Raw genomic sequence first — 13,013 nt, 5'->3', positions numbered from 1 at the left:
CCCCCCCCCTCCATAGAGAGCAACATCGCGATTTGGATTAATAAAGAGCAAGAAAAGGGAGACCTCCACCATATTAGAGTAGGTTTTTAACTAAAGGCAGAAATCTCTTAAAAACAATAAAACAATCAGAAATGAAGGCAAGATCTGTTATTATGAAACCTAAAAGTTTTATATTCCATCCACAACAGTGCAATCATAGAAAAATTTACTGAGAAATTCCCATGGAAGCTTAATGAGTTATTGGATGTTGACATTCAAGTCAATAGGTATAATATGATCAATTATATAGAAAGATGTTCTGCTAGCAAAATCAACCATAAATGATGAAGAGATACTATCTTTTGCTGGTGGCAATTTCCTCACTAGTGATTTCCAATAGATTTCAAGCATAGTCTAAATATGACTGCAAATAAACAGTAATGAAAATGGGCTTATTTGCCACAATGTTTGTAATACTAGAAATCACTAATTAGGAAGAGGTTACTACCATAAGGCTAGTGTTGCTATACTAAAAACAGAATGGCTTCATTCCACAGACCAAAACAAAATACCCCTCCCCCTCAAAAAAGAGCATTGTTATGCTTCATAAGGATTTGAAATGATCCCTCAAATCTGAAATTACCATTGCATATCAGTGGTGGCCCCCGGTTCACACCGGTTCTATAGAACCGGTATTAAAACCGGCGGGAGGCTCCACCCACCGAGCCCGACGTCATCAAAACACTTCTGCACTTGCACAGAAGAGCACAGGCATGCACGCAGCCCCACTGTGAACCAGTAGTAAAGGTAAGTAGAAACCACCCCTGTTGCCTATGTACTGAAGTTGACCGCTACTAAAATTACAAGTTGTTATTATTGAACAAAGACCCACTCATTCAGCTTAATCTATTGTAAATCAAATTGGAAGCTATGATACAAGATTACTAAACAACCCTGTTTTATTCTGGGTCGCTTTTAAACCATCGTTATTTATAAGATGAATGTTAATGAATTATGGTTTAATTACATACATATTGATAGATATATAAATGATGATGGGATAGCATCCTTCTTTAAATTCAATTCATAATTAGATTGGATAATTTTCTATAAAGTTAGAAAATCACTTTATTACTTTTAACCCCGATTGTGAATCCATTTTGAATCGTATTGTACTTCTTCTAGACATGACTTCTCACAAAATTTCTGACAAAATTACATTTGTCAGTGTCTCTAGTGGCTGGGAAGAATGGAACAGTTTCCACACATCAGAAAATATAGAAGAGGCTATTAGAAAAGTTTTTTAATTGCTTAATGAAAGAAAGAATCTTCTATGGTTTACTTGAAAATAACTGGAAAATAAAAGAGAGAGATGCTGAGAAAGATGACAGGATGTGAAACAGAATCATTTATTAGGATGCATTTGCAAATTATTACTTAGATATGACGTGGAGTCAGAAATTAAGAAATTAAAAATAGTATGATAAAAACTTACTACTTTGAAGTAAAACTTCAAAGTAGAACAATGAGAAAAAACCTATGGATACAATACAATTTACACCAAGCTGCAATTGAGAGAAAATTGTTATAAAAGGTTCTACAGATGGTTTATTAGTCTGTCAATGATTGCCAAGAAGAACAAATCATAACAACAAATCATACAACAATATGATATGACAATACAAAACTGCCACAAAAAAGAAAAACCAATTTACTGTATGTGGTTGCAAAAAGATTCAAGATTACTAAAAGAAATCATGTTACATCATAACATGAAGAAAATGTTTACAGGTTTAATGAAGTTTTGGATTAATATGTTATATGAAGCAAAATACTATAATTTTAAAACAATAATTCATAATTTAACAATGTATGAATCACATTGCTTTGTATTTTATAATAGTTATCTCAGAAATAAGAGATTTTATACTGTGATTATTTCCAATGGCCATTAATGTGTTTGTGGGATATTTATTTTTCAGTTGAAGAATGTATGTAAAAGTTTGCTTTATACTAAAATTAGGCTTCATTTTCAGATAGTTTGTATAGTAATAAACACAACATGATTTGGATTTATTTAAAAGATGCAAACCTTTGGATATTTACCCTGAAATAAGCTATTGAACATCGTGTCCGTTTTATTAAATACTTTAAAAGGACCTTATTATGGTCCTCTATAAGTATTTATAGAATCATAAAATGGTTTACACTTTTAATTATATAAATTACAAAATTGGAAAGAAAAACACCCACACATATTAAGTTTGATTTCAATGGAACTTAAATTTAATTAACTTAGTATTGGATATTATTATCCAACCTTAAACATGTTCAGTTAAATTTTACTTGATCAAATCTGCTTACATTCTTTAACATCTCAATTTTAAATATACGAGATATAAAACAGATTTGTTTTTTAAAAATACCAGTTTTTAAATGAAATCCAACAGTATCTGATATAAAGGACTGAAACTGTATATCTCTTGAATTTACCACCCATGTGGAAGATGACTAAAGTGTAAAACCATTAACAACAGTTCATGCATCCAGCTATGCATACCTGGTTTCTGACTCATCCCGAGGCAGTCATTATAACAATGCTAGAATTGCTGTACCTTGCAGAGTACACATCATGACTGCTTAAGTCTTTCATCATACCCTTCAGTTAATTACTAGATTCCACTGTAATATTTTACAGCTGAAGACGACCAGTTCTTTTATGGGCTAGTCCAGACATTAGTTTCTCACACTTATCATTTAGCACTCTATTTAATAGACAGTAGTGAAATATTATAATCAAGTACAGGTTTATTTTCTCATGATCCAGATCCATGGTGTGTATTTCCAGTCAAAATACAGTTATTTTATCCATTTTAACCAATGACAGGATTAGGATTTTCAAACTGAAAAATAACTGTGATTCTTTCTATAAATCAGAATTACATTAGAATTAGTTTCTACTTTTGAACTGCATTAAATTTGTTCACTAACAAAGGTATATTAGTGCTGCTAGAACTAGCTTAAGAATTGATACTTTTGACTGTTGTAAAAGAATCCAAAGAGTAAATATTTTAAGAAAGAAAAGATGACTTCATTCTTGTCACTTTAAATAATTTCTTACAAATGGGCTCTTCCATTTTATTTCGTATCATTTCTGTTCTCTAAAATTGGTATCAACAGGTCCCTTTGTAGTTCCTGATCCAACAAATGCTACATAGGCACAACTGTGAGTAATCAAAGTAGAACATAGTGACCCAACAAATTCAAAACTAGGTACTTAAGAAAAAAAAAGATGGATTATTAAAATATTATTTTAGTGCAATTTAGATAAATTATATCTAACAGCAGAAGACTCTAATGACTGAAGCTTTCCCCTCAAGTATTATAGTTTTAGGTACAGTATGTAAAGGAGTTGGATCAAGCAATGTTTGCTTGAATACACCAGAAAGGAGTGGGTGAGTAAGTGGAAGAGAATGAAGTTAGTAGAATACTACAACAATGCTTAAATTATAGAGAAAATTACAGAGAAATGCTTCGGTGATCATAATTAAAACCATAAGTTTCACCTTGTGACCTTCATTTCTCATGAGTTCAACCAAATCATGCCTTTTAAAACCAGTAGATAAGAAAGCAGTAACAAAGTAAAGGAGCTATGCATGCTCCAATTCTCATGTAATTTAAACTCTGATTGGCAGCAGTAGCAAATTAGACTACACTTTGGAAGGTGATAGGGCCAAGAAAAATAGGGAGCCAAACAAAACATGTTACAGTGAGGTATAGGAGAGTTGGTGCTATGTGTATACATTTACAAAACAACCTTTTCTCAAAATTAGGCTGGTAGCCTTAGAATATCTAGGTTTTTGGACTGCCCTTTTTAAAGTGTTCAGTTAACTGTTAACAAATTAAGCTACCTTTGTTCGGAAAAACATCTTACAAATAGATACTGTTCACAAGTAACTTTAATGGGGGAAGGCACATAATTTAACTCTTAAAGGAAAGGTATAATATGAATCAATTGAAAAAGAATAGGAATATATTTTCCATAAGATCAAAAAGGATTTGGACTTGGAGGGTTTAAAAATCAGGTAATTAACAAATGTATGGTCATAGTATTTATATACTTGGTGCTAGGTACATATACATTTGGGTATATATTTTTTTCTTCTTCCATTCAGTCATGTTCGATTCAAAGAGACTGCCTGAACAGGTCTCTCCAGTTTTCTTGGCAATGTTTCTGAGAATTGGTTTGCTATTGCCGCCTTCTTAGGGCTGAGAGAAAAGTGATTGGCCCAAGGCCCTTTGTGTCTAAGGCAGACTGGAAATCACATTCTCCCACTTTCTAGCCCGACTGCCTTAACCATTATATCAATTTGGCTCCCTCGGTATACATAAACATAGCATTTCTGCATGGATTTATAAAACTATATTTAGTTTTATGACAAGTATTCGTAAGTTTCATTAATAACTCTTTGAAGTCCAAACTATGGCTCCTTCCATTTGGAACATTCAATCTACTTTGTCCCTATGAGACTTTTATGCAGCTTAATGTTAGATACTTGGGAAATTGACTTAGTCCAAAGTCATCCTTTTTTCAGGCATTATTCATACTCTTTTTAAGAGAGAAGATTACAAGAATTTCAGTAAAAAAAATTCCCATTAGAATTATTTTCTAAGATATTAGGCTAGAGACTTTGGAATTCTTTCTAATGGCTTTGCAGTAAAAAAGTGAGTGGGCATATCTTTTTATGAATGAACTTTTATGTTATTTACAAACCAGTTTTCTGAATCCTTATCAACCTGAAAAAATATCCTGAAGATTAGCTGGAGATTAACAGATAGTTGAAGATTATGAAATTACATAGTGGTGTTTTCCTGTTGGCTAGAATTTCTACCTTATTTCCATGCTTGCTGCAAGCAAGACACTCTGGTGCAGAGGTCTTCAAACTTGGCAGCTTTAAGACTTGTGGACTTCAACTCCCAGAATTCTCCAGCCAGCTACCCTCATCCTCTTGCACTTCTCCTAAGGATTGCTTACATCCACCACAGACTGCCATGGCTGGAATTCTAGCTAGCACCATGGCAGAAGAAAGAGCCAGAAGATGGAGTATAGAGAAAATCTGCAGAAAAAAGAAAGAGGATTCAAACAGGGCCATTATATTATATTACAATGTCCACTCTTATGGTTTCTTTGTTTTCTATTAGTTTATGTTTGATGTAGTGGTGACTTAAAAAAATTGTTCCTGTAGGACTGGTTAAACTGCTGGACAAAATCAGAAGACAATAATATCAATTGGAATATGAACAAAATATATAACTTCCTTCCATATTGTCCTTAATCATGCAAACACATTTTCCCAAAACAGTTTTAAAGATAGAGGTAGCTCTCAAATACTGCTGAGTTAATAACCTATACTTCAATGGCCTGTAGTTCAATAATCCAGGTAGTCTTTGCTTAATTAGTTAGCAATGATTTGAAATTACATCAGCATTGAACAAGAGAGGGAGTACTCATATTTGTAGTTGCCCCACCCCATCCTTGGTGTATGGTGCTATGGATTTTATTACTGATTTACCTCCAGTCCATGGCTATACATCCGCATTAGTTGTAATGAAACTTTTTTACCAAAATGACTCATTTCATTCCTTGAAAGGGTTTGCCCATGGCCAAAGAAACAGCTCAACTTCTTTTGGACCATGTCTTTCACTACAGAGGCAGGACACCCAGACTTTTATAAGACATGGGGAATCAATTTATGTCCAGATTCTGGAAGGCACTGTTTCAACTTTTGAATGTATAGGTTAGTTTGTCCTCAGCCCATCACCCAGGCATGAGTGGTAAGGCTGAGAAAACCACCCAGATGTTGCAGCAGTACTTAAGATGCTACTGCACCTACAGCTTCCCCTAGTAGAAATTTCCTATAATAATGCTCCCTTTGATTTTATTTCGATCAATTTCTATGACTTCCTTTCAAGTTTTGTATGGCAAACACCCAAAGGTCTTACTGGCAGCTTCAAGGGAAGAGAGCTCTGTCCCTGAGGCAGTGGATTTTTTTTGCAAGAACAGCTGGCTGCCCAATCCCTGTTGAAACAACAGGTGCAGCAAGCTAAAGAGTCCTACAAGAAGTGCCATCAGTAGCTGAAGAGGACAAAGTCTGGATTTCTATCAAATTCCTAGTCCTTACTAGGTCCTCTAATAAAATTAATATGAGTTTTGTAGGGCCTTTTAAGGTGCTTCAGTAGATTAATCCTGTGGCCTTTCATTTACAATTGCCACCTTCCATAAAAGTCCACTCAGTTTTTCACTGTTCCTTACTAATCAATGATGAACTTCTACCAACCTGTGATTCTAGCAACCTGTGCTTGGAGCACGCACAACCAGTGATTGTGCAAAGGGAGGAATAGTACTAAGTAAAAGAGAGTTGAACTCTAAGTGAAGAGTTAAAGGCATGTAGTATTTGATTCTCTGGCTGGATTACCAGGACTCCAAACATTCCTGGGAAATGCCAGGTATATCTATACACCTAGTTTAATGCAGCAGATCCATCAATATTTCCCTGATAACCATGACCTTCCAGCACCCTGCCCTGCATTATCCAAGAAATGTATGTGAAGGGATTAACCGAACAGAGTGAGCACCTCTAGGTGGATATGGGACAATTGATGATGCCCAATCATCCAGTTCCCCCTTTGCTTCCTGAGAGAAAGGAGAGAGAAACATGCTAATTGTGTAAATGTTTTGCAGCCAGTGCCACCAGCCAGCCAGCGCCAGCTGATTCAGACTCAGGAAAGGAGAACTCATTTCAAATGGTTTCGCTTACACCACTTAAGTTACTATGTGAACTCAGAAGATGTCATGGAAAAATGGGAGGGCTGTTTTGAGGAGGGGCAATGTCAGAGAGAGACTGACAAAGTCAGAAGGAGTGAAGTGGAGAATTAATTTAGAATCTCTATGTAGTCACAAGAAGACAAAATCCACCCCCCTCCCTTGTATGCCATTGACCTTATCTAGTTTTAGTTCTATGCAATCCTATATATAGACCTGAACAATGACGAAGTCAATTGGAATCTTTATTTGTGGACCTCACTGTTCATGCCTGACAGGTGGTTGGCAACCAGCTCTCAATTACAACATTGCAGTATCTTAATGATCATCATTTGCAACTTTCATTGCTGGCTCCCGACAAGCAAAGTCAATGGGAAAGCCAACAGGAGTTGCAAAAGGTCATCATATCTGCAGGACACTTTGCCTGCACAGCATTCACATAATTATGGCAACTGGGACTGTCTGAACTGCTATTTTAAGTTTGTACAGCCACATTATATCACATCTTATCCCTATGTTGCTGAATGACAGAGTTCTTGGTCCTAATCACTGTTGGTCAGATACCAATGCCTGTGAACTCAGATGTCCTACCAATTTGATGAAGGAAACACACAGTTCCCCATATTTCTATGTAATGATAGATTGCAATGAAAATAATGTTTTCTATTTATTATCTCTTGAAGGAGAAAATTAACTAAGAAATAGCTTGGCCTAACAAAATGACATTTGATATGCTTTAATGCTTAGCAAAATGCTGAAAAATATAAGATATAAGATATGTTTGCTAAGATATAAGATATGTTTACTAAGGGTCTAAAACTGTAAAGTCAAGGTCTAGTTACTGGAAAAGAAGTCTGCTCCTGACTCAAAGCTTGTTGACTAAATAAAATCAAAGGGTAAAAATATAAGCTGGCTACAAAGGAGGGAGGGGGGAAGTTGTTAATGTGTCTTTTTCAAGTAAACAAGATCACCATATAACAAGATAACATTTGCCTTTTCCCTTCTCAGTGGACATTCTGTGTTTTGTGCAGCACACAACGAACAGGTTGTGTGGTCTTCACTGGCCAACGGGGTCAGGGCCTTCCATTTACTGCTATGAATCTAAGCTTGCTGGGTGTTTTAATAATATGACTACCACATCATGGTATCATGGCTTCTATAACCCAAAGTAGAGATTATGATCATGAATTTACAGTCTAATTTTATAGAACTATTTATTTTATAATCAATATAATTCTTCACTTTCAAGCATAACTTTTTGGCTTTTTAAAAAACTGATTATACATAAATGTAGTTCTTAAAATTAAAAAGTTAGTGCTAACCATATGTTGGGAAAATACACACATTCTTATAATAGAAGACTTAACAGCCCTTTCTGTATGCTGCTTTTATGCATGGTTATAATTTTTTTGAAGTGTATACAAAGTAAATTGTCCTTTGGGCTGGACTCCAAGTGACTTTTATAAATACATCCATGAAGTTTTTCTTGGCCAAAATGTGATTATGGTTTTATTGTTATTTCACTCTTTATTTTATTTACACTATTGTATCCCTCCAGGGTCATTTAGAACTAAGATAGGTTATAAACACTATAAATAAATAAAAGCAACAATCAATAAAGATTTGGTATTTCCCCCTTCCGGTATTCTCCCCCCCCTCTCTATTTCCCAGTCTAGACCCTGCCAAGGATTTCCCTGGAAGTCCCCCATACAAATACAAAGCGGACACTATATAGCTTAGATTCTGAACACAGAAAAGAGTGGGCAACTGCTTCTGTCTGATGTGATATCGAATTCTAATTCTGGTTATGTGCAATTACGTCCCCCCAAAAAACATAATTAACTTTGCACATGTTCTCATAAAGTATTTAATTTCTGTCTCTTCCATTTTAAGTTTAATTTTCCTTGCTGATACATCTGCATAGCTATCTAATGTACTGTTGCCAACATCAATATACTTGTGCTCAGTAAACAAATATGATAGGATGTTTCATTTTCTGGAACATCAACTCAGTGACTTAATACAAATTGGTTTTTGGGTATAAACTCAAATAGGTTACAGAAACACTTTATCATTTCTACACTTAAAATGTACCATGATATTGAAGTTGTTTCATATACTGCTTTATTAAAATTGTAAATGGAATACGTATCAACCAAAAGTAAAATATCAACTACACTCTGCTGCTATGTACATATTTTTCTATGCTCCCCACCACAGAGTTTATATTGTAGGGTCTCAAGATCCAGTAGAGATTAAACTGTTACAGCATGACTAGTAAATAGAATCCCAAGATTCTGTAGAGACTGAATTGTACAAACATTGAAGTACAAGATTAAAATGACACACTGCACATTTAAGACAAGTTTCTCGGAAATTATGATCAAAGTAGTTACATGTAAGAGCTTAAGGACATCTGGTCAAACTATATGTTTTAGTGAATCTGTAAGCAAATAGAGGTCGAGACAACCTTTAAATAGTACACAGTTAAACAAAACATTTCTGAAAGTTTGAATGTATCCTTATTATTTATGTTTTTTACAGATCCAGAAGAAGAGAATAATTAACAAGGCACATGTAGCAGTTTGCCACTCTTTCAACCACTGTTTTATAATGCCTATTTTTGCAAAAGAAATTGCAAACAATTGCTTCCAAATGTTTCCTGTAGGCAGCTAACAATCTTTCTATTCTTGCACTTTGATACCCACCCCATTCCAAAAGTCTTTTACCTCCAAAATAGTCTTAGGTCTCCTTCTACACATTGGTTGTTTGGGATCTGCTCTCCCTGCCTAGTTTTCAAGCTATTCCAACTGGCTGCCACAGTAGGTCAAACCTTAATAGATCCACCCCATTTTGCAATATGGTATTTTCTTCAAACACTTTGCTTCTTTTTCTCCAAATATAACTTGTGTAGTTGTAAGAATACATTTCTAGCTAAATAAGACCAAGGCTTAAAATCTTAAAATGCTTAAAATCTTTCAGACTTATGAAAAATGTTCTTCTGTGCACCTTAGACAATGACATTTGTGATGAGGTAGGAAAAAAAGTTTTCTTTTGAAAATTCTTCCATGCAGATCATTGTTGCATAAGAAATGCTGTACTATGGCTATACTTTTCAGCAAATTCTTTGTAATGATTTGTGGGTTTCCCAGATACATTGAGTTCTAGGCTGTTCTAGCATACATTTTTTCCTAGGACTTCAATAATTTCATGTAACTTATTTAAAACAATTTTCACAGTTGAAAATGCTATCTAGAAATACTTACAAAAAATTTATAGACTGTCCCCTTTGCAAGAGTAAATTATTTTATTTTCAGAAACCTATTTAGAGTACCCCATGCTTGCAGAAAGTAGACAGAACAGCATCAATTTGAAAGATTATAAGGCTTGGAGTATTTGTATATCTCTGAAAAAGTTTTGTCCTAGCTAACTACAGATTTGAAGGGTTAATACTATTTCAAGGCCTTATTAACAACATTGTAGGGCTTTTTTTTGTTTGATGTTAGCAATCAGTCAACTTAAAGATTGTCCAATCTGTTGAATTTACCATAAAGAGAGAAAGAGGACAATTTATATTTGTAAATTTGTGACAAAACTACAGTAATGAGGATAGGCCTTTTGCCAATGGAGCTAATACTATGTTTAAGTCACTAGTGGGAAAATTGACTCAGTTATTGGTCATATAAATATTATTTTTACAGCTCAGGTATATGGCTTTCTACCAAGTGAAATAGAAAAATTAGCCCACTATTTTCACATATGAGCAATGCTAAAATTTCCATGTTATTATATGTTGACTTAAAGTATTATGGTGTCACCAAGTGGAATGTATATATTCTCCTAAAAAAATAAATAAATAAATGATAGCAAGAAGGAAAAAGAGGATTGTTAATGATGTTCATTCATCATTCAGAATAAAATGGAAAATAATTTTCCTTCCCCTCCTGATTAGCCTGAGTTTACTTTCATGTGTACATACATACATACATACATACATACATACATACATGTGTTAGTAGTTAACTATCACCATCATTAATGTCTGGATCTGATATTACATTTAGGTTAGATAACATATACTCATTGAAGAACAGATGTCAGCCTGAAGTACCTGAAATATTTATAACTCAAATATTCTGAATTTAATCATTCTAAGGACATCTATTTTAAGATAATATTTTTAAAATGTCATTTTATTTGGGTGTTTTAAGAAAAGTGTCTATTACATTCTAGGTCTCTTCTTTCCACTCTTCCAAACCTAAAGATGCTTGGCTATTCTCTTGATGGTCTTAGAAAGCATTTAATCCCTTTGCTCCAGCAGGTCTTTCCAGAATGGAAACATTATACATGAGTTTTGTCTTAAAACAACCAAAATGGATCAACTCTCTCCAGTTCTTCCTGCCACTGATATTATATGGTGACATCTTTGAAATCCCAGCCGGTATAATAATTTGAGATGATCAGGTAGCCGATTTCCACCTTAAACTATATATATCCAGTAAAATTAAACTTAAACTATAATGGATATACTGTACTCTATGCAATTAAACCAATCTCTGTATTTATGTAGTAAAATGTAATAGGAACCTTTAAACCAGAGATTGGTTGCATTAAAACAGAATGTTTTTTTTTTTTTTTAAATTGAAAATAGAGCGACAGATTAAAATGAAGTAGATATGTCAGATGAGAATAATAGAATGTCCAGAATAGGATGGGATAGTGCAATGGAATTACATGAAATAGTAGGTTCCAAGTGGAAATGCAGTGATAACTGACATCCTTTTGGCATTTAGCTCCAGATGTTGTCATTCTATTGGGAACAGTTTAAGTCCCTCATGTTCTAAATTGTACCTGTTGTGATTCCTGTTTTATACATCAATTTAACAGAAGCTAGGTCCATTCATTTTAAGTTTGCATTTCCTTTTAAACTTAAAAAAAAAGTTGGGTGAGAGAAACCTGCTATTTTGAATTTCATACAGAAAGTAACAGAATTTGACACTTTTCAGCATCTGTTATTCCAAGGTCAGACTAGCCTGCAAGGCACAAGGCAACTCTCCAGGACACCCTTGGCTCCAAGCCAGAGCTTGAAAAACAAATGAAAAGCTCTCGTCTATGTATTTCAAACGAAAGACCTATCCCTTTGAAAGTGCCAGGAGAGAGGCCTCAGAGCTATTTTCCTCATCCCTGGGGATGTATACAGGGATATCTTCCCTTAATTTAACTGCTTTAAGTTCTTTTCTTTTGATCATGGTAGCAGAAAGAAAGGATGCCCTAGAAATTGCTATGGATAAAGACAAGGAAAATGGATGCATAGCAGAGTTTTCTGAAAAATCCACATAGGTGTTATTTCTAAACTCTAGACCTAGCCTAAAAAATTAGATTGAAATGTCTGGAGGCACGTGTCAAGCCAATAAAGATGTCCAGAAATAAAGAGTTCAATTATCACTTTTAAATGATAAAAAAGAATAGCCCTGAAAATATCCAGCCTTTTCTTAATCACTTTACAACTTTGATCAGAACAAAATCATCATATGCCACATTATAAGGTTACATCCTGTCCTGATAAAATATTATATTCTTAGCAACATTGCATGCAAAGTCTTCTAGTATTGGTGCAATGCAACAAAATATGATATTGTATATGTATGGGGAAAAAAACTCTTTATCTGTGCATAGTGCACGCAACCCAAAATTTAACAATTTTGAAGTTGCACACTATAATTTTGTATTCTTGTAAGCAGTTTAAATTTCAACAGAGAACAGACTTTTATGTAGATGTCCAAACTGATATGCCAAACATGCACTGGAACAAATTTGCAATGATTTCATACAGAAACATTTATTTCAGGAGATCTGAAGTGTCACAATAAGAATACATGAATCTAATCTTAGATTAATTCATAGATTGCAATACACTATAAAATGTCCCAAAGGTGCTTTTTCAAGAGGCAACTGGACTTTCTGGTTTTTTTTTGTTTGTTTTTTTGAAGACGTTTCACTTCTCATCCAAGATGCTTCTTCTTGGCTGAGCTCAAGAAGCTTCTTGGATGAGAAGCAAAAGTCTTCTAAGAAAAAAAGTCAGAAAGTCCAGTTGCCGCTTGAAAAAGTAACTTTGGCACAACCGTTATCTGGATGGCTGAGAATCTCCATGGACACTATAAAATAGTTTTCTTGGTTATGACTTGGAGTTGACTTCCTAAATCTGTCCACT

General features: G+C 34.4%; 1 protein-coding gene across 7 annotated transcripts in view; it reads right to left on the bottom strand.

The window, feature by feature from the left end:
* The window catches only part of ROBO1 (roundabout guidance receptor 1), a 532,491-nt gene that overhangs the window by 235,801 nt on the left and 283,677 nt on the right, over positions 1-13,013 (bottom strand). The gene's annotated exons all lie outside the window — the stretch shown is intronic.

The sequence above is a fragment of the Pantherophis guttatus genome, chromosome 5 (assembly GCF_059756535.1).
Source record: "Pantherophis guttatus breed Tessera chromosome 5, ASM5975653v1, whole genome shotgun sequence".
NCBI classification, from domain to species: Eukaryota; Metazoa; Chordata; class Lepidosauria; order Squamata; family Colubridae; genus Pantherophis; species Pantherophis guttatus.
This window is presented reverse-complemented; position numbering and strand designations above follow the sequence as displayed.